A 22,443-nucleotide genomic window follows, 5' to 3' on the forward strand; every position below is an offset into this window, starting at 1 on the left:
GCAGACCAACATTTCTCAAATTGAGGGTCCTGACCCACAAGGGAGATGCAGCAGGGGAGGTTACAAGGTCATTTTATGAGGAGGCTGTAGTATTGCCACCCTTACTTTTGTGTTGCCTTCAGATCTAGGTGGCCAGAGGGTGATGGGTACTGACAGAGTGCACAGCTCTGAAGGTAGCATCCTGATTCAGCAGTGCAGAGGTAAGGGTGACAATATGACACCATACCATGCCATCCTTACTTCTGCACTGCTATTGATGGAAGCTGGGCTCCTAACCAGCAACCATTGCTCTCCAGTTGCCCAGCTTTGAAGGCAACATTGCTATGAGCATCAGCACAGAAGCTCAGAGTAGCAATATTGCAAGCCTCCCACCACACACACATACACACACACACATACCACATCATTGCCCATCCACAACTCCTGTTGGGATCAAGATTCCTGCACGTACAATAACATGAAAGTTCAGATTTAGATAACTAAAATCCTGAAATGTCTTAGTTTTAAAATCCTATAGCCCTAATATTGACCAAACTGGACCATAAATTTAGTAGGGCTTCTTAGCATCTACTGCTGCTTCCTATCCACTAGTCTGTTAGCCTGTAAAAGAAGGAAAGTAGGTTGGTTTGATATAATTGGTTCTTCACAAATCAATGGTAGCTATTGCTTGTCTTATTCCCTTGGTTTCAACCAATTGATTACAAATTATTAAACAAAAGCTTCTTTTCATTACAAATCCTGTGAGAAATCTAGCACGAGTTTAGTTTCATGCTGAAACCCTCCCACTAGCAAAAATGCTTATTAGTGTGTCATTTTTCCTAATGTGTTTGTTTGCATTTTATTTTATATTCTGAATACTCTTCTTACAAAAGAGAACAAATAGCACTTATGTAAAAGTCATCTTATTTTTAATCCATGTGCTCCCACCATTAGTTATCATGGGATCGCCATAATTATTTAAATATAAAACCAATCTACTTGTGGGTATGTCTGAATTAATAGACTCCCTCAGAAGAGCTTGTTCTATTTAAAAAAGCTTCTGGGGACAATTTGCTATAAGGGAGTCTTAGCTGTGAAGCCATGTTGCTAGTCAGTGGCATTAGCTAACACTACTTGTTGAGCACAGCATGAAAGTAATGGCAGCTTTCTGAAATATTATTGAAAGACCTTATTCAGTAAGATTATGTATTTTGGATTGCAAATAGACTCTTGAGAGAGGCAAGGCAGAATGTCACACATGAGACCTGGGAATTCCAAAGACTGAATATCAAATATGCCAGAGGTTTGAGAAGTTTTGAGAAATAAATATCAATTGTATTTCCTGGTGACAAGTTACAGAGGAGTAGCTGTGTGAGTCTTAGGCTATGTCTAGACTGCAGGCTTCTTTCGAAAGATGCTCTTTCGAAAGATGCTTTCGAAATAGCATCTTTCGAAAGATCGCGTCTGGACAGCAGGCGGATCTTTCGATAGAGGAAATCCGCTTTTTCGAAAGAGAGCACCCAGCGAGTCTGGATGCTCTCTTTCGAAGACGGCCTCTTTACATTGAAGAACACCTTCCTTCGAAAGAGGAACTTTCGAAGGAAGGCGTTCTTCCTCGTGAAATGAGGTTTACCGCCCTCGAAAGAAAAGCCGCGTTCTTTCGAAATAATTTCGAAAGAACGCGGCTTGAGTCTGGATGCAGGGGAAGTTCTTTCGAAAAAAGGGTACTTTTTTCGAAAGAACCCCTGAGTGTGGACACGGCCCTAGTCTAGTGAAGTGGGTTCCAGCCCAAGAAAGCTTATATTCAAATAAATTTGTTGGTCTTTAAGCCCTGGTCAACACTAGGGAGTTATTTTGAAATAACAAGCAGAGCGTCCACATTACCTCACCCATTATTTTGAAATATCAGCTGGTTATTTTGAAATAATAAGTCCTGCCTTCCATAAGGAATAATGCCTATTTTGAATAGTTATTTCGAAATAGTGGTAGTGTAGATGCTCCACTGATGCTATTTCACAATAACTACTCCCCAGAGTCAAAGTAATTACTGCCTAGTGCTTCTTGGGACTCTAAGTTGAGGTAGCATAAGCACATTAAAGGAGCCTGCTTCAGACTTATTTTGAGTCTTCCCTGTAGTGTGGACATGCTATTTCAAAAGTTATTTCAGGAGTTATTATTTCATTTCAAAATAATTTCCTAGTGTAGACTTGCCCTAAGGTGATACAAGACTCATTGTATTTCCTGGGGAATTCCTGGGGAGATGTTATTGCACACTGATACTTTTGAAGCTATGTCCTGAGAAATGGGTCTACTGGTTACCTGTTACAGAACGTCAACAATCAAAGACAGACACTGTATATAAAAAGGACTGATTTGTCCAGTTGGGCTTCTGGTTCTGGATCTACGGCTATGTCTACACTACAAAGAAAAGTTGGAATAAGATAGGCAAATTGCGAACTGCAATTGGCCCGTCTACACGGGGCCAAATGTCAGGAAAAAATCTCTTTTGGAACATCCCTTCTTCCTCATGAAATGAGATTTACAGGGATGCTGACAAAATGCGTCCACTTTTCCAACATTTTTTTCAGAAAAGCAGACACATTCTTTGGACGCAGCAGAGCTTTTCCAAGATAGTCTTTCCAAGACATACCCTAAGATGGATGCATTTATAACTATAAGGAAAACCCATTTGTGGATTTTGAAGTATTAAAACCTATTAGTGCACTGAGCTGGAGTTGAGAGTGATCTCTGGTAAGCTTTTTACTATATATATAGGTTCTTTTACTGTTTTATTATGTTTTCTCAGGAATGCTTTCACCTACAGAATAAATGCGCTTGCTTAGAAGTAGGTGTCGAGTGATTTGTAACTGCTGGAAATACACTCGTCAAGGCCCTGCGAAAAAAAGCAACATGCAGTCATGGGCCTGTTAAGCTTAGTTAAGCTGTCAGGCTTGCTAAGGATAGCACAGAGTAAATCAGGAAAGTGTTCAACCCTGCAGTCCGCAGAAAGGAGGCAGTGAGATTGAGGTCTCCCCTCAGGAGATGTAAGGGTTGGGAGCTAGAAACCAAACCTACAATGAGTGCTTTTGTTGGGCCATGAAGGAGGAACAGAAGACAGTTTCCCTGAAACTATGATACACAGAACTAACTGTTCCATTTAAGGTAAATTGAGCATTTCACCCACTATCGTGCACATCTTTTTAACGTTTCAAGACATCGGGTGTTATTTCTCCAAATAGATCCAAAGTGAGAATAAGTTTTTAAATGAAAGTACAAAAGTCACACTGAACTGCTCAGGGTTTGAAATGGACCTCGGATCCCTCTCTCCAATCAATTCTTGCACAGTGTGATCTTTTTAACCAACACTTACGTGTGGAACAGAGACAATGAGAAAGAACCTTAGTTAAGAATGGAATTTCATTTCTCCCTATATACTTTACATGACCTTTTCTATTTCATCATGAAAAATGTGAAAACCATCAGGTCAGCTTTGCAACACGTGTGAGGGGGATTAATGATCAGTTTCCTATTTTATAGTTGAGTAAACTGAGGCACAGAGAATAAAGCCAAAAATATAAAACTTTGGTGAATAGTGTTTCCCAATTGGTGCGCCGTGAAACCATGGGGTTCCGCGAAGCAAAAGCAAGGGTTCTGCGATGAGTCAGCACTCTCCCGTCCCCTCTTAAAGAGACAGAGTGGCGGGAATTGCAGCGGTGGGGCTTTTTGGGGGCGGGGGTTGCTCAACGAAACACCACGGGGCTTTGTTTTTTAAGGCAACCCTAGGGGTTCCATGGCCAAATAAAATTGAAAAAAACCCTGGGTTAGGCAGTATAAAAGCATGTGAATCGGACCAAGGAATAGAACTTAGCATCAGTTGTCCCATGTCAGTGCTTGACTTCCAAGGTGTAGAGTATTTGCGTCTCTTAAAGTCCCCTGTCTGCAGCCCCCTGGTCTCTTTGCCTCAGGCTTTTAAAGCCTGCTCACCTAGGTCAGGCCTACCCCCTCCTTAGTCACAGAGGGGAAGGCTGATCCTGAGGCTGATCAAAGGCTATCAAGGGAACAAAAGATCAAACACTCCCAGACACACAATCCCAACTGCCACAGTAACTGAAACTGAAATCACCTGAAATCAGAATCAAATTCAAATAGTCGAGCAAACTTACTCACACCAAAAGCTAATACTCTCACCTGGCAGCCTGTTCAGTGGCAGGACCTCTTGCTTTCCCTCTTAAACTCTCCTGTCTGCAGCCCTCTGTCTACTTCACTTGTTCTGCTTCGTTTTATATAAGTAGTTTATTTATCTTAATTCTCCTAAAGAAGTTTTCTGTCTTAGCAATTTAATTTTAAAAAGTTGCCCTGGAAAATTCAAACCTTACTTCAGAAAATGTGCAATTTCTTGCAACACTTCTTCAGCTATTGCTTCTTAACACTGTTATTTGCACCAATTTCCCACCTCCTAGACGCTGTGTGTCACATTCTTGCTTTTTTCATTTCTCATCTCCAACACTTACTTTCACTTGTCTTCAATCCTTAAGCTAAGGGCTAGTTCAGTATTTCACCTGTTTCAATTTTTAAATGACAACTAAAAATAGCAGATCTATTACAGCATATAACCCATACATCTTACTTTCCAACAGAGGGTTGCTCTTTGTTTTCCATTGTCATTCACTTCCCATAGTGTTTCTGCTGTCCAGTTTTCAGTATGATTTTCCCTGAGATCTTGTCTTGCTTTTCAGCTGCCCCACATGCCAAGGGTGCTGAATAAAGTATTTTTCAATTTGAAAAGCAGGAGTTGTAGATTTCAGTAATCCCAACCATTCTAATTAGAAAAATGTGGGTGCTGTTCCAACATTTGCTAAAGTAGTACACGTGTAGGAACTGTGGAGAAAAGTATTAGCCTTTACTTTTAAAGTCCAAGTAAAATATTTACAGACACACAGACAAGAGCTCAACAGCAGGCATGTCATATCACTTAACTACAAGCATGTAACTCATTCCACTGTGGGCAAACACACACAAACAAAAAACCCACTCGCACTTACCAATGTGACATCCAATTAAATCTCCCAGCAGACACCTTGTGGAAAGAGATATCAGACAGTGCAAACATAGACAAAATCAGCTATATTTTTCCTTGCATCATAGCTGATAAAAAACAATAATGAGCTGAGGTTTTTTGTTAGTCTTTCATTTCTAAGCTTCATGGCACAGTCATGACTGTCAGTTGCAATGATTAAACACTGTCTGTGTTAGAGATCATTTCAAAAAGACATTTTTAAAGGGCAGAAAGTACAGTTGATGGGTCAGAGCCTGAAGAGCCTTTGCAACAGAGACAGTTCTTATTTCAATGAAAAATTGGCAGGCAGACTAGTCAAGAGAACTCCCTCTGCTCCAGGAAACTCTCCTGAGACTGAGATCACACTGGTTTCTAGTGAGATTCAAATGCGTTCAGCTTGTTTATTATTATTATTATTATTTTTGAAGAAGTGTTCACCTGCTTCTACACACCTCTTGCCCCCACTGGAAACAAAAGCCCCAAGTATTTCAGCCAATTTATTTTATTTTATTTTTTTTTATCCAATTTCAGAAAACTATGAGCTTTGCCCTCAGCAGCAGACATTGTGGAGGCTTTAGCTAAGCCGGAGCTCTTGTGTTACCCTCTCCTCCCGACATTCGTCATTAATGTGGTATCTTGTCATTATTTTAATTTGCATCCAATAGCTAATATCCATTACTGCAGGGGGGAAAAAGCTGGCAGCACATTAAGATCATATTTCCATCCTCTCAGTAGTGTGCAATAAAAAAAGAGGCCATCTTGTTAGGCACTTAATCTTACTACACATGTACAGCTATCCTTCATTCTGTCCACTCTAACCTCCCCTGCGTTCTCCCTATTACAAGTATAGTGACAAGTAAGAAGAAGAGAGACCCCAATATATATGTGCATGCACACAGTTTTTCCAGCTGCTTGATTTTTAACTGGAAAGACTGATCAGAATGAAATAGAACTAAACTGGATCTAAAATGTTGTCATCTTGCTTTTTTCTTCTTTAGAATCCTCTTCCAAAGAGCCTTGTTGATCTCGTCTCCATTTTCCCCTCCCACCCTCTTCCTGCCACACACAGGTTCTTTCTCCTTGTTCTCACTCACCTTAGACTTCTAAACCTGCCTCTGCCATCACCATTTTGTTTTCACTAGCTCATTGTGCCCAGAGACTAAGGATCCTCCTTGAATGTTCTCTGATGCTTACCTTGTAAGAGCTGATCTGAATATTTCATCTTCAGCTATTGGCTTTTCAGTCAAAGCTACCTCCTCCCTCTCTAGAAAATGCCTGATGTGAAATGCCTGATGTGTTTGACAAAGATTTTACTTCAAGGTGTAGGGATTGTGGGCATTTTATTTCCTTTGTTACGTTGCATGTGATTTCTATTGCCCCATATATCAACCTCAGTTTCCCTAGGCACTGCACCAATACCTAGATGAAGATGGGAATTTCAGATATAGCCTGCCCCATGTATGCTTGACACTTTCTGTAGCCTGAGCCTGTGATGGGGGTGTGACCAGGTGACACATTTTGCCTAGGAAGCAGGACAAAGGCCAGAGGCAGGGCTGGGACACACTGCTGGGTCTGTGTTAGTCCCTCTGCCTTAGAGTACAGGGTGGGGTCAGGGCCCTTGGCTCTCAGTCCTCTCTCCCCAAGACAGATTGTACTGACTGCTTCTGGTTACTGTGCTGACAAGCCTGTGCTGTGCTGTCCCTGTTGACTAATAAACTTTCTGTTCTATCTGCTGGCTGAGAGTCACATCTCAATGCAGATGTGGGTGAAGAGCCTGGTGACTCCCCACATCTCGCAAGGTTTTTCACAGAGTTCTTTTCAAAGACAACTTATGACCTATACTCTCATTTCCATTCTGGCAGTATGGATTATATGTATACCCATATTTACACCCACTTTACACTCATTTAGCATTTTAAAGGGTTTGCAAGTGGCCTCAGCAGAAATGAGAAATCTATCCTGTTCCTTCCAGGCTTAAGAATTGAGGCACCTGAAAGAAGATTGATTCAGTGTTGTTGTATGGAGACTCGTGAAATTTTACATCATCGAGTATTTTAAATGTCTAACAGTAAGGTAGTGCCCTAAAGTGCTCATAAGCACTCATAATATTGATTTATGTTGCTTAGACAGAAGTACAGACTATAAACCATAAAGCGACAGGCACATAGACCCAGAATTCCACTGAGTTCTCCATTCTCTCAAAAATAGCCAAAGAAAATCCTCTGATATGCATGCTTTTGTATCATAAGAAAGTGCAAAGTTTATTTGAGAAAGTTTGTCTGCCTGTCTGTTTGTTAAAGAACACCTCCAAATAGTAAGAGCTAAGAGCACCAAATTTGTTCTACATCTTTCTCTTACTGAAACTTAAAGCAAGGCAAGGATTTGGTTGTGCCAGGACAATGGGATGTGCATGGAATGGTATTGCTTCTCATAAAACCATTCAGGTTAGGATGTCATTAGATGTGTATTCACAAAGCCAATTTGCAACACTGTTAAACTGCAAAGGAGTATCTGGTGAGGTTGCACAATGGTTCGACCTGGTACTATTCAATATTTTCATTACATGACTTGGCTGATAGAACAGAGTATACTTATACAAATTTCAGATGACACCAACTTGGGAGAGATGACCATTATTTTGGGAGACAGGATTAGAACTCAAAACAACCTTGACAAACTGGAGAATTGGTCTGAATTCAACAAGATGAAAATCACTTACAACATGTGCAAAATATTCTACTTAGAAAAGAAAAAAAATCAAATGCATAATTATGAAATGGGGCAATAACTGACGAGGCAGTAGTACTGCAGTAAAGGATGTGAGGGTTATAGCGAATTGCAAACTGAATGAGTTAATAACATGATGCAGTTGCAAAAAACCCTAATATCACTCTGCGGTGTATTAACAGAACTGCCATATGTAAGATATGTAAGGTAATTAACCCACTCTACTTGGCACCGGTGAGGTCTCATCTAGAGTGCAGTGTCCATTTCTGGGCTCCACGCTTTAAGGAAGTTGTGGAGAAACTGTAGCATCCCAAGGAAAACATCAAAAATTATACAAGTTTAGAAAACCTGACTTCTGAGAAAAAGCTAAAAAAATGGGGTCATTTTGTCTTGAGAAAAGACAATCTGATTAATCTTCAAATGTATTAAGAAGTGTTATAAAGATGGTGACAAACTGTTTTCCATGTCCATTAAAACTAGGGCAAGAAATAATGGGCTTAATTTGCAGCAAGGGAAAAATAGAAAGTTTTTCTTGATATATAAACCTAAATATAAGGGTAGTTAAGCTCTGGAATAGGCTTCTGAGGAATCAATATCATTGCAAGTTTAAAAAAAAATAAGTGGGACAGATACCTGTAGGTGCTGTAGGTTTACTTGGCTGTGCCACAGCACAGGGGTTTGGACTTAGTGAGTTTGAGCTCCTTTCAGCCGTACATTTTTTATGTTTATATAATTGTTTTCCTCAGCTGCTGGGAAGTTTTTGTTAAATTAAGAGTCCACACATATTTGTATTATTTCATCGATACACTATCCAACTCTCCGACCATATGCTGCACTCCTTTCATTTAACAAACTGTCTCTGAATACAGAAAATATATATTCCACGGCATTTGGATTCCAACTACATTCTTCATTAAATAGTCAACTCCTGCTCCATGGGGAAAAGCTTGATCTTATCTTCTACTTTCGATGATTGTGCCAGCAGACAAAACTGCATTTAAAAGTGAAGTCATGTAGAACTAACTGAATGGTATTCTGTTACAGTTATATGTCGTATCCCAGACTACTGGGAGCTCCTTAAATGAAACTGCTGATTCGAGAGATTGAGGTACAAATCAAGGAGATTGATTTGAGAGGCAAACAATCGCCCATTACCCACATGGCACTAAGCACACTATTTTTAAAGCTGTGATCCATCATGAAACAGAGTTCATTGCAAAACATGGGGTGGATACTATGGAGCAACTGAAGAAACAAACATCCTCTACAGTTCAGATGACTCTGGAGAGATGTTTTCCAAGAGTTTACTAATATATGTTTAGTCTATTAAAGATTGTGTCACAATCAAGTGATTTTTTTCCCTCTGGGAGTGCTTGTGATGAGTGTAAAGAAACATTTAATATGTCAATCAACTCAACTCAACAAACATCACTAAAAGGGTGACCCAAAGGAAAATACAACCCTCTGAAAACCCAAATCCCTCCAACTACCAGCTTCAACAAAGCCTGGCTGTAGCATGGTCTGAGGGTTTAAAAACTTGGACTCTGTTTGACACTAGAAAGAACTGCAGAAGTGGAGACCTTTTAACAATTCTTCCTAAAGCCCTCGGATGAGACTCACGTCAGCCATCCCAGCGAATCAGTTATTTAATTTAAACTGAAAGGAAGAATCTGTCTTGAAAAGACACATAATGTTTTGATTATTAACCAAACCCTCAAACTGTATCTAAAATCAAATTAGGAATCACTGCAGCCTTTGGTTTAGTTCTAACTCTATCTGAGGGTTATGTCTACACTGCATGCTTATTTCAAAATATGCTATTCTGGAATAGTTATTGCAGGAAAGACTGCAGGGAAGCCTCAAAATGAGTCTGAGGCTGGCTTCCCTAATGTAGATGTGCTATATGGATTTAGAGCCCCAGGAGGCACTGGAGAGGAATAACTTAGCCCCTCATGAGGACCATTCTATTTCAAAATAGCAGAAGTGGAGCATCTTCACATGCCTTATTTTGAAATAGCTATTTTGGAATAGGCATTATTCCTCATAGAATGAAGTTTACAGATTTCAGAATAAGCCGTCCATTATTTTCAATTTATGGAATGGCTGTGTAGATGCTCACATTGTTATTTCGAAATAATGATGTAGTGTAGATGCACCCAGGGAGAAGAAACAGTAACTAACTAGTCACCACATTCTACATCAACATTTTCAAACAATCTTTGACTTCAGGGTTTTTAATAGCTGTAATGCAACCTAGAGGAGAAAGTCACAGAATCCTACTCAATCCTAGTTTGTACTATTCTGATATACACATGTAACCCACACACCATCTAGTAGCACTGAGACCACTTACAGGGAGAATAGTGAATCTGTTCTACAGCCTTAGTTAATAGCTGACTGGCTTCTAGCTCATTCAGGACACATTTCCTCAGCTAGGAGAAATATGTAACCCATATCCTAGTTGAAACCACAGATAAGTCTCCACTTGTAACACCGACTATCAGAATCGAACCTGGGAACTCTGGACAGTACACCATACCCAGAAGGTGTGTGGGTTACAAACAAGTCAAAAATCCAGCAGGACCCCTATTTTGGATTTCAATTTACTTCAGGTTTTAAATTTTGTCCATCAACAGGCTCCAATACATACAGTAAAGATCAAAAGCCAATATACCATTAATTACAATCATTAAGATTATTTAAGGTTTCAGTTACATTTATGGGTGATAATTAGCAGAAATTCCCTAGTTAAAGCCCCAATTAGTATGATCCTTTTGGCATAACTGAAGATCAGGTTCTGAGTCAGTAATTGAATAGGCTGTGGGTGTAAACTAGAAAGGTTCTTCACCTGAAAACAGCACGTTTTAGAAACAGATGGGGAAGTGAGAGATAAATGTGGCCAATTGACAGATGTAGAGTTGCTTGGGCATCTTAACTCAGTTCTGTTTTCTTAGTTACAACCTTGCTTTTTTTTCACTTTTACTTCATATATGAATTATGGCTTCATTTAAAAAAAAAAAGAACTACAAGCTTTTTATACCAATTTTTACTTTTAACTACTTAGATGTATTGTCAGTTTCAATGTAGGTAACAGTTTCATGTCTGGCAATGAATATTAAATATATTTCATGTATAGTAATGAGATTTGTATACAGGCATAAAAACATCAGTAGTGAGGTGTAACTATTTCACTAATGCTGAAGTATGTTAAAACATCCTGCCTACACAAACAGACTTCAAAGGGAGTCTTGCCAGTTCTATTTTAGAACTATAGAGCAGCGGATCTCAAACTGGGGTCCACAGAACTCGGGGTGGGGGTGTCTGAAAAAACTCCAGGGGGGGCTGTGATTCCACTACTCGACTTCTCTCCCAGTATCTCCTGTATGTCATGGAACAGCTGTTCAGTGACATGCAGGAGGAGTTGGGAGGGAGAGAGGAGTGGGGAGGAGCACAATCGGGGAGGGGGCAGAAAGAGGTGGGGAAGAAGAGAGGCAGAGAGGGGAAGAAGAGAGTGCCTTCCTCCCTCCCTATGCTCCAGGCCAGTCAGGCTGGGGCCACATGCAGTCCGAAGAGGCTGGAGCTGCCTGCCCTCCCTCATGCTCTGGGACCGGGGAGGCTGGGGACATGCCCCACCTGCCCGCAACCTCTTCATGGAGGGGGTGGGGGTGAGGAGGTGACTTGTCTCCTGTGGGGGCTGTGGCCTCAATAGAAGGGGCAGGGTTGGGGGTCGGGCTGTGGGCTTGCCTCCCCCAACCCTACCTTTACCCACTGCCTATGGTGTGGGTGGCTTGGGAAAAGAGATGAAGTAAGGAAGGAGGCTGGGATTGAGCAGGGTTGAGCATCCCTAGGGAAAGTTAGAAGCCAGTTCGGAGGAGGGCCCAACATTTTTAAATCAAAAAGGGGGTCCTTGGCTGGCTAAAGTTTGAAAAAAGCTGCTATCGAGTATTCACGCAGCAATGCTGCTGCAGCTCTCCTCATTTCAGCCTTCAAGGAAGCACGACTGAATACAAGATAATATTCAGGGATCGACATGTCAATTTGGGGGAATACTCTTCATTCCAGTTATATAGGCTATGACGGGAGGTAGCTAAAAGTCTTCTTCAGTTTCATTTTACAGTACTAGCCATAAGAATACAAATTCAAGCCCATTTTCTAATGTTATGTGTTACTGAAAATCAGTTCTAACTGAGAAGCTGTTTTAAGCTCTGAAGTTTTATCTGATTAGTTGTTAACATTTTCCCAGGCTCTCTGTAGTTTAACAAAATCAAAAGCCTTGACACTTTATTATAAGGAATATTAACAATACCCTTTTAGGCAAGCAGCAGCGCAGTTTTTCAATCTTTTGCATGAGTGGTAGGGACAAATAGTACTTCAGCATCTTAAGAATTTTGTGTTGGCCGGATGCTTTAATAATATAATTGCAATACTTAGATCCAGAGATTTTTAAGGTTAGAAGGATCATTATCATCATCTAGTTTGTCTTTTTGCATAACTCAGTCCAAAAAAAATATGTTTCACCCAATTTTCTCCATCAAGTCTACACCTTCACTACAATGTCTCTTTTAAAAAGATCTTGATTGAATATGTTTGATAAATTATTTCCACTTTTTAAATACCTTCATCATTAAAGTGCACCTTTACTTCTACTCTTGAGTTTTTCTAGTTTCACCTTTTAGCCATTTGCTTTCACTATGTCTTTTTCTTTCTAGATTAAAGAGCAATCTGCTCTCAGACATTTCTTCCCTGTGAAGATACTTACAGACAGATCAAGTCACTTAAAAATCTACTCTCCGTTTACCTAAATAGACTGAGCTTAGTTTTTTTTTCTCTCTCACTCTCTCTGAAAAGCACGTTTGGATCATTCTCATAGCCCTTCCATATCCCTTTCCAATTTTTCAACATCCTTTTTCAAGTGTGGATGCCACGTCTGAATATAAAATTCATGCACTCTTTCCGCTGATGTTCCCTTGTTTAGGGGTCGGAGGATCAGTTTCACTCTTGCAGCTACAATGCTACACAGGGAGCTCATGTTGAATTTGTTATCTCAATGATCCCTAAATCCTTTTCCAAGTTGTTGCTTTCCAGGATACCATCCATCTTGTAAGGCTGACCTACATTCTTTGTTCCTAGATGTATAACCTTGTGTTTAGCTGTGCTAAAAATGTAGCTTAGTTCAGATGAATCCACGTTATATCCAGATTGGTCTTATTTACCACTCTAATAATTTGTGTCTTGTCTGCTGTCTTCATCAGTTATTTCATACTGTCCTCCCAGTCACAAACAAAGATATTCAGTAGCATTGTACGGAATACATATCCCTGCAGGACTCAACTAGAAACAACGTTAGATGACGATTCTCCATTGAAAATTATGTTTTCACATTCTATGCAGTGAGCCAGTTCTTTTAACCCAGTATGGGCTGTTTTTCGTTGTCTATAGTTCTCCTACGTAAGAAAAATCACATGGGACTAACTGAAATGCCTTTCAGGAGTCCCAGTAAATTTATATGACAGTTAGAATATCTATCATCACTTGCAATCTTTAAACAATTATCTGTTTGACAAGAACTATTTTTTATAAAGCCATGTTGACCAGCAATTATGTTACCAGCTTAATCTTTCATTGATTATGTTCCATATCAGCCTTTCCATTATTTTTGCTCCAGACTGATTTCTAGTTAACCATGCGACAGTTTCCCAGGTCATCCTGTCAGCTCTTTTTAAAAACATTAGCTTTTTTCTTGTCCTCTGGAATTTTGTATTGTCCCAAGGTTTGCTAAAAATCTGTACTGATGGTTCTGCAAGTTCCACAGCTAGTTCCTTCATAGAAATTATTTCATTACCACTCTAAGACATCAACCTGCTCATAAGTGCTTCGTATATACCTTTCATCTAAAGACCCCAAAGCAATCCAACTGATTAATAAACAGGGGCTCTTGTGTCTTTAAAGAGTTGCTTGGTGGGGATAGAGGTGCTGAAGAAGTAAGGCACCATAGCAGTAGCTCCTGGTGGCTTCGAAAATGTCTCCAGGAGTGGTACCCACCACCACATTGTTAAGGAAGCAATGTGTGCTGCTCTTTACATACCAGCTCTGATGACTCATGTTCCCTGCAAGCTGAGAGTTTGGGCAGCCACCCAGGAGAGATTTGAATGTCACCCACCTGATTAGTAGAATGCCCACAGAGGGCATCATGTGTTTCTATCAGTGGTGCACATCTGTGTGTGACTTGGTGCACATAAGAGAATTTATTCTGCACATGGATGGAAAAAATTAGAGCAAAATTTGCTGATGACTCATGTGCAATGAGTGGGACACTGGCTCAATCTTACTCAGAAGACTTCTTTGGTTTTCAAATCCTAACACTGGTATGTATCAGATATGCCCAGTCCTTACTCTCAGTGCACAAGGATAAGAATGTGCCAGGCCCAACGTCTGGTGGACACACAAGGATGGGCAACTTAATCCAGTCGGGCTCTGCTACTTCCTATGTTCATGGATCTGCATGAGACCACCCACAAAGCCTGCAGACATCAGTTGAAAGATGTCAGTTCACTCATTACTGAATGGAACCCATGATATTAGTTATATTTGCAGCAAACTTAGTGAACTCTGTAGATAACTGAGAAATTAGTATGTTTACTTCTTTTATTTGCTGTTATATGAAGTCTAACACTGTGGCATTAGTAGAGCTATTCATACCTTATGAGACACTATATGCATAATTCACCGTGCAATGCTGAGAGAAATTGAGCATGCTTGACAGCTTATGGAAGAACAGGGAATCAGAGAGCAGGTCAGTTCAGTGATCAGGATCATGAAATACAAGATGATCTGGGAACAGGGACAGTCGAAAGATATAAACTGAACATCATCAGTGCTGAAAAAAGGTAAAAGGGGTCAGATACACTTGTTGTTGGAGCTGCCATAAAGTTGAGGTAGGCCAAAAGTGAAGCCAAGAAGAAAGCAACATTGTCAAATTCCAACAAGCACATGCTCCTGCCCCGAGGTATTACATCTGCTTTGCAGTGATGGACGTATGACTAGTGAATTGTTTTTTAATATTAAATAAAAAGATACCTTTGAAGTTTGTGCAGATCTTAGATATTAACTGCCCTGCCAGCTTATGGAGAGAGGCTGACACCTTTGGATTTTATGGAAAACACTATTGCTGCACACTGTCCATTTAGCACTAGTTATCCTGTAGAATAGACACAGATTTCTTAAGGGAATTAAGCTTTCCCGAAAGAGACTGGAAATTCTAATTAAAAGCCACAGAGGAATCCAAGGTGAGATTACATCATACTGATTTAAATACTCTCATAGAAGTAGCAGTGTTAGCTCACTGATTTAAATACTGTATCAATAAAAAAACACTTTTAATTTAAAAAATATAAAACATAGGCATTGACTTTCCCCACTTTTTTGTGCTTTTGAGCAAGAGAGCGTCCACACTGCATAGACACTCTTGCGCAATAAAGCACCTGTACTTTTTCTGATAGGCTTTTTGTGCAAGACATACCTGTGGAGCATCCACACTTGCCTTTTTGTGCAAGAGCTGTAGCACAAAAAGAAGTTATTCCTCGTGGGGAGAGAAATAACTCTACCAGCAAAAGTCCTCTGTCCTGTTGATATACTGTATTTTTTTTTCCGCAAAAACGAGTTTGAGGTGTGGATGCTCCACTGGTTTTTGTGCAAAAACCTTGTAGTGTAGATATAGCCTTGGTGAGCAGGAGGCACTGGCAGGGAGAGGTCAGGGCACCACCAGAGGACAGGAGACACTAAGGGAAGAGCTGAATTTGACTGCCAATGGGACTTAAGCACCTGGTATTTTTTTCCTCTGGGGGGGAAGGGGAGGGGGCAACTCCTCTGAGCCAGGCGATTCAAAAGGACCGAGGCCCCCTGCCACTGCTACTGTGGCATTTAAATTGCTGCCAGAGCCCCAGGTGATGCTTATGGTTGGCGGCCCCTATTCCCACCCCTTCTGTTTGTGGCCCCGGCTCTTTAAGGAGAATGGAGCTGGCTCCCGCACACCTTGAATTGGGGTCTGGCAAGTCTGCCAGCTCATCTGCCTATGATATAAGGTGTCATCGCTGGCAAGAAGCTAAGTTTGTTTCCTGTTTAGCCACGCCCAAGACAAAAATGAAATATATATGAAGTTTAGATGGAGCTACTGTCTACTTCAATATAGAACCCTATACAAACATTCAGAACCATAATTTGCAAATAGCCTCATTCTCACTCAGTAGCAATGAATGATCCCTAAACAGATGTGAGGTACCTCTCTAGGCATCACACCAATGCATAGCAGAAAACATCTGTTATTGGTAAACTGTGTAGCTAATTGCTTGACCATACCTTCGTTCCTTGTGAAATATACTTAGCTAGTATTAGTTAAGCTTATTGCTATAACTCAATAATAGTACAAGGAAAAGATTCCATATAATGCCAGTTTCTGTGAAGCCATTTTGCACAGCATTGCTACAGTTGTCTTACACCAAAAATATGCTTCCAAAGTTACACTGCTCAAGTCCATCTTTTTATAACCTAGCTGTTTACAAGTAAAAGTTACTATGTACCTCATCTGAAACTAAATTTAATGAATCAGCTTTCGACTTGATTTTTCTAGTACCATAGGGTAACTCTTCTCTCTTTGTGCTGAACACATGGGCTGTGTCTAGATTGCACCCCTTTTCCATAAAAGGGATGCAAATTAGACACAGCGCAATTGCAAATGAAGCAGGGATTTAAATCTTCCCCGCTTCATTTGCATAAACATGGCTACCGCTTTTTTCCGGCTCGGGGCTTTGCCGGCAAAAAGCGCCAGTCTAGACGGGGATCTTTCAGAAAATAAAGCCTTTTCCGAAAGATCCCTTATTTCTGATTTTAAGAGGAATAAGGGATCTTTCAGAAAAGGCTTTATTTTCCGAAAGATCCCCGTCTAGACTGGCGCTTTTTGCCGGAAAAGCCCCTAGCCGGAAAAAAGCGGCAGCCATGTTTATGCAAATGAAGCAGGGAAGATTTAAATCCCCCCTTCATTTGCAATTGCGCTGTGTCTAATTTGCATCCCTTTACAGAAAAGGGGTGCAATCTAGACACAGCCATACAGTCTAGGTACCAAGGGGCATGAAGGCAAGTCCTTGTTCTGTACTAGCAGAGAACAATCATATGTCCTTTCTTTTGGGACATTCTAGTATAGGCTTGTGAGAATAATTCCCTTTCTGTTGCTATGGTAAAATAATCACATGTCCATTCAGATTTCTGGTTTCTTTAAGTCAAAGATTACTTCAGCTAATGCAAGGTATTATGGGCTGCTTAGCATAAGTGACCAAGATTATAGTGATTGTATAGGCCAATTTAGACTATATAACTGAAATAATATATGTGCTTAATAGTTGCACTTAATGCATAAAAATATATGTGGTATGGATTATACATATTATTAGTATATGTGTGTGTATCTGCTCCATATCTGAGATAGTTTGTCTCTCTATGAGCAAGCAAATCTTCTCTGTCTATTCGTTTGTTCAAGAACTCCTAAATGGTAAAGCTAGGAACACCAAATTCAGTATGCAGCAAGGTACGGAATTGGTTGTGTGTGGGGGTAGGAGGGGGGATGGGGACTGAAGCTCCCTGTGATGGGGTGAAGTCAGAGAAGACCCCTTGGGGTGCTTCCCAGGGTGCTGAAATGGCCACTTTCACTCACATTCCTGCTCTCTGGGCTCTGCACCACCCTGTCTTGCTGGGCCAGCTCCCTGGTCTCCCCCAGCCAAGACACGGAGGTGAGATCACTGCCTCCTTCCCCCCCAAGAAGCAGTAGACACTGAGCCTCTTCAGGTCCAAGGAGAGTGCAGTTTTGGGCCCAGCTTCCTGGGATACCACTCCCCAAATGGGATCAAATCCCCCAATGAATTACTTGGGTAAGCCCCCTTTAACAATGAAAGGGGGAATGTAGACACTCATTGCTCCCCCAGGTAACAATTATTTACCCTGGGCTTGATAGTAAGCAAAAGTTATTTTATTTAGTACAAACAGTAGGATTTAAGTGGGTGTAAGTGAGAACAGGCAGAGCAAAGTAGATTACAAATCAAAAGTAACAAAAAATTACTTAGCTATTTCTAACACTAAAATCCTCAGGGCAAACTTATTATAAACTTGCTGTGACAGGGCATTTGTCCTGCTCCGGCCCTTTAAGGGCAAAAACCCCAGCCTTGAGAGAGAACTGAGAGTGAAGCCCCAGCTGAGGCAGTTCTGGCTAATGAGGGCCCAGCTGGGGGCTATATAAAGAAGGACTCCTGGAGGAAGAGGGAGATCTGACTGCTGTTGTGGATAGAGAGCAGTAGGGCCCTAGAGTGCCAGGAAAGCAGGAGGTTTTCTGGAGGTAGAGTGGGGGGGAAGAAAGGCTGAGCTGAGCTGAGCTGGGGAAGTCCTGGCCGGGGAAGCTCTGGCCAAGCAAGCTCCTGGGCTGCAGGGCCTGAAGCAAAGCCTGAGGCTACTAGGGCTGTAGAGAGGCAGCCATGATAGGCAGGGACAGCAGGTCCACACCCCTTTGCTAGTGATGAGTGGCCATTACAGACTGCAGTTTGCCCTTGAGGCAGGGGCAAGACGAAGACTGGCAGTGGGCCCCTGAGGCAAGGAACTGGGTGTTTGCTGGGAGGAGAACAGGGTGCCCTGGGGAAGGGAGGACCCTGGAGTGCAAGCAGGATAAACACCAACCCTTGGAAGGGGGATGCAGAGACTGGAGCAGGTAATGCTGGAGGCAGTGCACTGAAGAGGATGCTGCAGACAAAGAAATGGGGGGAAACACCAGCAAGAGGGAGGTATCCAGTGAGCTAATGGGGGTGCCAGGGTGGTCAATCTGACCCATGACACCCTAAAATGGTTTCTTTCCATCTGCCTTCCAAACCATGGAAATTTCCACTTCCTCTGGGGTCTCTGGTTCACCCATCTCAGGTGTGCCTAGCAAGTCCAAAGACAAAAGACTCCAGCCTCTCAATTCTTCTTAAAGAATTCCCTTACTGCGTGGGGAGTCACCTGGCTGCTCCCCAGAAACCACTGCTAAGACTTAAGGACAAAAGGCTATGTGCATATGACCGCCCAGACACTGAGGCTACATCTACACTGCAGACTTTCTGGGCAAGAACTTGCAGAGCATCTATACCGCACAGGTGTTCTCATGCAAGTAAATTTACAGTAAAGCATCAGAAAAGAGGGCTTCTTGCACAAAAGTTATTCTCCCCATAAGGAATAAGAGCTCTTGCACAAGAAGGCAGTGTGGGTTCTTGCGCAATAAACCCCTATGGCTAAAATGGCCATCAGAGCTTTCTTGAACAAGAGAGCGTCCACAGTGCCATGGATGCTCTTGCGCAGAAGCACGTGGCAGGGTGGACGCACTCTTGTGCAAGGACTCTTGCACAAAACAGTTCTTGCACAAGAAGCCTGCAGTATAGACAGCCTGATTGCCCAGCCTTGGAATTACCCTTGATGGATTTCCATTTACACATTTAAACAAAGTATTCCTTATTCCATATGTCTAATTTTACACACAAGAATGATAAACATACCAAAATAAGATAAACAGAACTAGCAGATTAAGACCTGAAGATTGATAGGTTACATGATAATGTTCAAAGTACCTTTTTGTTATGTATATTTATGTCCATGAGTCCATTTCATAAAGCATAGGGGAGGGTGAACCATTACACTCCCTTCTTTCCCCTCATTTGTATAGGGATGCATCAAACCATACAGAAAAGAGGCAGAATCAGCAAAACCATTACCCAGGTCTTAGTCATTTGCTGGACTTTTCCTGTAAACTCCTCTGGCCTATAAACTGCATACTACTCTCCTCCTGTCCATCTAATTAAGAGCTACTAAAATGTTCTTGCTTCCCCCATCAGACCACATAATTACTTTTAAAAATCCTTCATTGGTTCTTAAGGTTTTTTTCATTTGTTTTTTGTTTTATGCTGTCCTCCCTCCTCCCCCCCACAAAAAAAAAGTCTTGGTACTGCAGTAGGATTACAGGGTGAAACAGGTGTTCAGAGTTGTGCATTAACTTCAAAATTCTAACTTGCTTTTGTGTGAAAGGTCTGCAAGATCTTACAAAACTGTCATTTAGCACTTGTTGATCAGGAAGAAGAATGCTATTTTCTAAGTGGTATTATTATATTCTTATCTGATCTTCTACCTATCTAGTGATTTTGCTTCCTGCATTCTTTAATTCTGTTTCTTTGATTGCTCGAAATAGAGCACATTCAGCCCTTTTCTGAGGAGGCCCTTCAAGATGCTATTGTATTTCCTTAAGCTACACATTTACCAACTTGTGTTGGTGAAATTTCATTCCAAGTGCTTGGGCTTAGTACACCTATTATGCACAATTTGTGAGAATAATAGGCAAACAAATATCTTACACCTTGAAATAAAAGCACTCCTGCAATTTGACCTTAATCTTCCAGTTCTACCTGTACATGATTGACATGTAACACATTTATTTAGATAGATTTTACTTGTATGAATGAAATTACTCAGCAGAGCATAGGATATGAAGATATGCTGATGCATACCAAGTTTTCACAACAGTATGTACACTGATAATATCACTACATGAAGAACATTTATGTCTTGAGTATCAAGTCATACTATCTTTCATGTCACCAATACATAACATCGCTTCAACAAATATTCCTGCTAGCAATGTATGCAACTTGACAGTGTACTTTGAATCTAACTGCGATCAAAATACACTGACTTATCAACAGTCTCTTACTTACGCATCTGCATTCATGCCTAACTTCTTACTTAATCTGGATTACAGCCCCAAGATTTGACAGAAGGGAAAACAGCAAGTAAAATGATAAAAGGAGACCTACTATGTAAATAAGTGGCATACCCTCACTTAGAATTCTGCTTTTAGCAAAAACAAGGGTTAAATTCATAACTGCATGCTACAACATGAGGTTTGTTAATTGCTAACATCATGCAAGAGTGAACAACACTTACCTGAAGAGAAGCCTGAAGTTTGCAATTCAATCAAGTTGTTTTTCAGTAGCATTTGTATTGGTGTCCTACAGTTAATGTAGTTGCTTTGATTGATTGTTTTCTGGCATATCTAAAATTAGCTTGCATCCTTTCTTGATTGATTATTGAAATTAAGAATGTGTTTGAATGCTAATTCTAAGTAGGCATGTTTCCATAGAATCATAAATATATTTTGTATAGAAAATAGTAGACTCTTCAGAGAAGGGTACCAGGAATCCCATAGCAGGTACTCAGAACCTGCCTAGCCATAGGGGAAATTTTCCCTGAACCAGGCTAGTTTGGGTGTGCTTTACATAGGATTGGATCTTAAGCTAAATATTTTAATATGGGGAGAAGATGATATAGGAAAGTAAAATCACTTTTAAATCTATTTAAAGAATTTGTTAACACTGAAGAGCCGCTTAGGCGGTAGAGTGTTAACTGCTGTGTAAACTGAAGGGCTACGTCTACACTGGCCCCTTTTCCGGAAGGGGCATGTAAATTTCATGAGTCGTAGTAGGGAAATGCGCGGGGGATTTAAATATCCCCCGCGGCATTTAAATAAAAATGTCCGCCGCTTTTTTCCGGCTTTTAAAAAAGCCGGAAAAGAGCGTCTACACTGGCCCCGATCCTCCGGAAAAAGCGCCCTTTTCCGGAGGCTCTTATTCCTACTTATTCCTACTGCTTTTTCCGGAGGATCGGGGCCAGTGTAGATGCTCTTTTCCGGCTTTTTTAAAAAATGCCGCGGGGGATATTTAAATCCCCCGCGCATTTCCCTACTACGACTCATGAAATTTACATGCCCCTTCCGGAAAAGGGGCCAGTGTAGACGAGCCCAAGCATCATGAAGTTGCAGTCAATTATCTGTCTATTACTAAATTCAGAAAACCTCGAGTGTCTACATGTACATCTCAGGAGGCCAGAAACTGAGGAAGCATCCTCTGCACAGACCCCCAATTTTTAAAATAGTTTCCCAGATTTGCCATGAAAATAGAAATTTAGTTTCCAAAGCACATCCATTAAAATACCAACTTGTTGTTGTCATGACTTAAACACTGCACCAGTTGCCTTCAGTGCTGACCTGCTTTCTACTATTACTACTGTAAAAGCAACAAAATAGATGAGCTTTATATTTCTTTAAGCTTGTTGTTATCACGCCAGTGCAAGAGTTGATAATAGAGCAAATGAGGAAATTATATTAATCCCCAAACACTTATTTGCTGCAAAAATTTACATGTTTCTGAGGAATAAGAATCTATCTCATTTTAAAGGTGGATGCTTTATTAATTTATAACAATCAAAAAAGATTTCATATCTGAATAGCTCTAATTTAAGTAAATAGCAGATTATTGGCAGAGTGTAATACAAGGAAGCCTAGCAGAATTGCCACCCATCAGCCAGTTCTCGGACAGTCTGTAAAAAAGAGCTAAAATTGGATCTATTAATAAAATCTGTTAAAAAAAATGTAGATATCAGTAAAAAACCACCGAGGTTTGCAGTAGAGTGGATGAGTCTCTCCTGGTTGGCCCTGGGGCTAGCAGCAGATGGTGGGACAGTTCCCCGGGAGTCTACGGTTTCCAGAGCAGGGGCAGAGAGGGGAATTCTCATGAGGGCTCCCTCTGACTTGCTGCTGGCTGGTGCATTCTCTTCTCCACCTCTGGCTT

At 41.0% G+C, this 22,443-nt stretch overlaps 1 long non-coding RNA gene across 1 annotated transcript in view; it reads right to left on the reverse strand.

Moving 5' to 3' along the window:
- LOC112544762 (uncharacterized) overlaps positions 1 to 4,864 on the reverse strand; it is a 102,814-nt gene extending 97,950 nt beyond the window's left edge. Inside the window, exon 1 of the long non-coding RNA XR_003088091.2 lies at positions 4,607 to 4,864. This is a non-coding gene — a long non-coding RNA (uncharacterized LOC112544762). The remainder of the gene's footprint in view (positions 1 to 4,606) is intronic.
- Between the last annotated feature and the right edge of the window lie 17,579 nt (positions 4,865 to 22,443).

This window comes from Pelodiscus sinensis, chromosome 1 (assembly GCF_049634645.1).
Source record: "Pelodiscus sinensis isolate JC-2024 chromosome 1, ASM4963464v1, whole genome shotgun sequence".
Taxonomy (NCBI): domain Eukaryota; kingdom Metazoa; phylum Chordata; order Testudines; family Trionychidae; genus Pelodiscus; species Pelodiscus sinensis.